This window comes from Dipodomys spectabilis, unplaced genomic scaffold (assembly GCF_019054845.1).
Source record: "Dipodomys spectabilis isolate Male_0828 unplaced genomic scaffold, ASM1905484v1 ptg000539l, whole genome shotgun sequence".
Lineage (NCBI taxonomy): Eukaryota > Metazoa > Chordata > Mammalia > Rodentia > Heteromyidae > Dipodomys > Dipodomys spectabilis.
Window position 1 is genome coordinate 15,891 of NW_024871216.1, and position 4,938 is coordinate 20,828.

Here is a 4,938-nt window from a genome sequence, read left to right on the forward strand (position 1 = left end):
TGTGTATCTGTGTATTCATAATATGTTCCTCGCTGCTTCAGGCCAATTAACAATACCCTGAATACAGTATCCTCAAACTTGACATTCAAGTCAAACTCCATGAATTTATACTACTGTTTCAAAATACTAAAATTTATTCGATCTAGAAACCAAGAAAACACCCACCTTGTTACTTTAGTAGCAATTAATGTCATGAAAGTAGAGGAATATAGATCAAGAACTGAGGTAAGGGAATTGGAGTATGTCTAAAATGTAGAATACTGGTTGTGTCTTACAGATACAAAATTATCATCTATAGGCTCATTTATTGAAAACTTGTCATCCTATATTGAAAGCACAATTTACATACAGTTTTCCAGTTACTTTGCTTACCTATCACTTCTGATCACAAATCCTCTCATGAATTTTTATAGTATCTTTGAATAAATCACACAATTTGCATGTACTTATCATCTTAAGGAAAGACAGTCTGCTTTTACATCTTTCATTCTATATGACAAACCCTTATTTTTTTGTTTCCCTGTTTGCTGAATAAATGTATTCCTGGAAACAGGATATTCACATCTAATCTGGGTGTAATTTTCATTTTTAAAATTTGAAATATAATATAAACTTTGTTGTGACTAGTCATTTTCTAAAAATGAGTGATATTCATGAACACTTATATTTTGGTGCCTTTAAGTAAATTGAGACTTGATGTGGTATGGTAGTTCTTGTGTCTAATTGACTTAACCATTAGATTATTCATGAATAAACATGTGCATTGCACTTTTTTATTTTTATATATAAAATAGTCCCCAAGGATTTACTTTAAAGTGATAAAGGGGGTTGTCTTCATGTTCCATACTTTATATTTATTTCAGTAAAAGTACTAGAAATACATGATGTTTACTAGAGCAATTTAAAAGATGAGAATATATTTCTAAAGAGAATAGATTTATTGATTAAAATATAGAAAAGAGTAAAATAGTCAGGTTTCTTGCTTGAGAATGTATAAATTTCATATGAATGTAGCTCAAGATGAGAATCAGAGATAAATTCATATTAATATTATTGAGATTTCAATCACATATAAGCAATATAGGTATTTTAAGGAATTGGTCATTCAAAGCCTTAGATACCTAATGGATGAAGAATGGTATTGAAAACAACAGAGGAAAACAATTCAATATGCAGATATTATGATTTTATAATACTAATATGTAAGAAATGGAGGTTTTGCCTTTCTGAAGAAGAAAATTTAGCCAGTAATTTCAATGTAAGGCATCAATTGTAATGGGTCTAAAGTCTTTTCCTCCAAAATATCCAAGAGTACTATACTCATTCTCTGGAGTAAATAAGTAATTATTTTAATTAGCTTTGCTTAATATTAACTTACTTGTAGCAAATACGTTAAAATATCTTCTCGCTTTCTTTCAATGTAATAACGTACATTTTTGTACCTGTACTCGAGTCACCCCCACCCTGAAGACCACCAGAGACCACGACCAATACAAATAACAAAGGAGTCGTTTATTTGCAAATTCGAGGTTGGTCCTCCACGCACTCAGTAACCAGTGAAGCTAAGAGGCCCCCAGCATAGAATCAGCACAGTTTTTATAGTATTGAACAAACAACTTTAAAGAAGTTTTACATGAGAAATTACACGATTGGCTAAAATTTTAAGCAAACTAAGCTATGTATATGTGATTGGTAATATTATTATTGATGTTATTGATGGTAATTGTCTGGCCACTGGGTCACTGTGTCCTGCAAGGCCACCCAGTGTTTGGTCAACGCATCTGGAGAATATTCCTGTGGCTTTCCCAAGGATAGTTTATGTCTCACTTGTCTGGGAATTGTTTTTTTGTGTCATTTCTGGGTAAAACCCATGGTTATTTTTATAATTCATACCTCACAAGATGGTTGCTAGTGTGTAATGGAGTTACTTAGGCCTTCATTGTGCCTCTTTATGCTTTAGGCTCTTCATTTCTCCCCTTTCTAATATGCACCTTAAGGGCCAATCATGGTCCTTACGGGCCTGCACTATATCTTTTGTCAGGAATCAGTTGATATTGTGTTCTCAATACCATCAGCTGCATGTTATTAACGCATTCCTTAAAAAAACATCACTAGTAGATTGACAACGCAAAGCCTTACTGTGAACACAAGTACCAGAATGATAATGGGGCCATCAGATTGGATATTAAGATGGTTATCCAAGGGGAATAATTAAACCATGATTCAAACCATCCTTCTTGTTTTTCTCTATCTCTTTTTCATTTTGCTAGTCCATCTCTTACTTTAGCTAAAGATTCTTTTACAATTCTGGAATGATTGGCGTAGAAGCATCATTCTTCCCCGAGGGCAGCACATAGACCTCCTTGTTGTAAGAAAATTAAGTCCAGCTCCCATCTGTTCTGTAACACTACCACAGCTAAGGAGTCATGTGATTTTTGAAGGTAGGCTATAGTGTTTTCCAGGTTTTTGATATCCTCAACTATAGTGGCAAGAAGGCTAATGTAAAATGTTCTCTGAATAATTAGGGATGCCATCCAAGTTCCTAGTCCAGCTAAGCCCACTAGAACCTCAACTGTTACTGCTGTTACTATTTCTTTTTTAGCTTTTCATGGCCAATAGCTTGCTGCAGACATCTTTTTAATCATGTCTTCCTGAGAATGGTAGAGCAGTTGTGGGATAAGTTGTACTATGACACAAAAACTGTTAGTCCTATTTCAAACTTCTAAATGGATGCAGGGGGTTAGGCTAGTTGAACATGCCCACCAAGCATCTTGAGGAGGTAATAGGTATCCCTCCTCTGGAAACCATTCTTGAGTCTGATTACTTAAGTGAGTAAAGTTAGTTGGTAATCGTTCCACACATAACTCTTGTCCTATAACTGTCTGTAGAATAAGTTTTGCTTCCTTTTGTTCCCACCTGCATGATTTACTTGTTTTAACATTAGTCACATTCTGTATCAAGGCAATACTCTCATAAAATGGAGGTCTCATTCAGAACACATCCAACCAGAGCTTGTAATATCAGCACAGGTCTGATTGATCACATTGTAAGTTTGAACCAACAGCTGCCATAGGGAATCCTCTGCCAAGGGGATGCACTCCCCACGTCTAGTCTCTCTTTTTCGAAGGAGATGGAGTCACTACAGCCCAGGGCTCTTTCTTGTTGTCTACTTTGGGCTTATGGCAGAGACTGGTTTTGGTCCCATTGCTGAAGGGGAATAACTGGCTGTGGCAATTGCTTGTAGGGTTATGAGAATGCCATCATGTGTCTCTCCCCATCTGTACAATCTTAGTCCCCAAGTCTTTCCAAATTCCCATCCTAGGGCTTGTTTACCCTTGTCTGTGAACTGAACTTGCACTCTGGCATCATACTCCTGGGAGACCCTAATTTGTTTATGTACAGACATCCCATTAAAATGGATGCCCATTGGTCCTGGTTTGTTAAACATAACAAGGTCTCCTCCTTTTCCTTTCCATTTTCCTGAGGTACTTGTTTTGCAGCCCCAGCTCTTACAGTAAAAGTCCTCTGGTCCTCCCACAATTACTAGTCCTTCCTTCCCCTGGGCATACATACCATTGCCTCCATCTACATTTAATAAGCCTATGTCCTTCCCATACACCATCAGCAAGCTGACACAAGTTAAATGTAAGCTTGTCGGGGAACCATAGGGACAGTCCCTCTTTCATGGCCAAAGGTAAACATTTACCCATTACCTGATTACTAACAGTCTAAGTCCAATTATATGGGCAGTGGGGATTGCTGGCACTTACTACTATGCTAATACAATTTCCACTTAAGTTATACACCAATAACCAATTCATGACTAAGTCCTTTTACGGTTCAATTTGAGCTTTAAAGGATTTTCTTTGGAGCACAAGACTTGGCACACTGGGTCCTCAACGAGATCTGCTATAGTATCTGCAGGCTTTGCATGAGAATGGTGGATCCAGGTAGTGATGCCATCGACTTTGAGGGCCGTTGGAGTCATCAAGACGATCACATAAGTTCCTTTCCACCTCGGCTCCAGGTTTTCCTGTTGGTGTCTTTTCACCAGGACCCAGTCTCCAGGGTGGAAGTGATGTGGGATTGGTGGAGGGCCCAACTTGTACAGCACCTTCAGTCCATCTGTAAGGAGAACAAAATTTCTGAGTAATCATCTTCTCTAAGCAACTGTTCTAACAAATTAAGAATTTTGGGAAAGGGGCACTCTGAATACAATCTCATAAGGAATTGCATACACTGTATAAGGCAAAGGGAAGGAGAGTTACCCAGTCACCGCCAGTCTCCATGGTCAATTTGTTCAGGGTCTCTGTTAGAGTTCTATGCATCCTTTCCATCTGTACTGAACTTTGGGGTCTACAAGTACAATGCAATTTCCAATCTCCCTCAAGAGTACTTGCAATTCCCCTACTTACCTCGGACAAGAAAGCTGGACCATTATCTGATCCTATCATAATAGGGAAGCCAAACCTGGGTAAGATCTCTTCTAGTAACTTCTTAGCCACCACTTGTAACGTTTCGTGCTTTGTAGGAAAGGCTTCTACCCATACAGAAAAGGTATCTATGAAAACTAACATGTTTATATCCATACTTGCCAAGTTTAATTTCCGTGAATTCCACTTTCCAGTAAGTTCTGCGTCTATCTCCTCTTATTTGACTGCCTGTTCCTCTCTGGTTCTTCCTTTCATTTGTCAGTTGACATGCCTTACGGTCCCTGACAATCTGTTCTATTTTAGCATGACTATTTTTGATCCTAAGTCCAGCATTTCTCACCAGATCTTGCATCTTCCTAGCACCCACGTGGGTGCTTTGATGCAACTTAAGCAGTACTTTCCTCCCTAACTACTTGATAAGATAATGATGCTCCTAGAATCTCTCCACCAACCATTTAGGCATTGTGCCATCAGCAGTTGATCAATCCATTTCATGTCCTCAGTG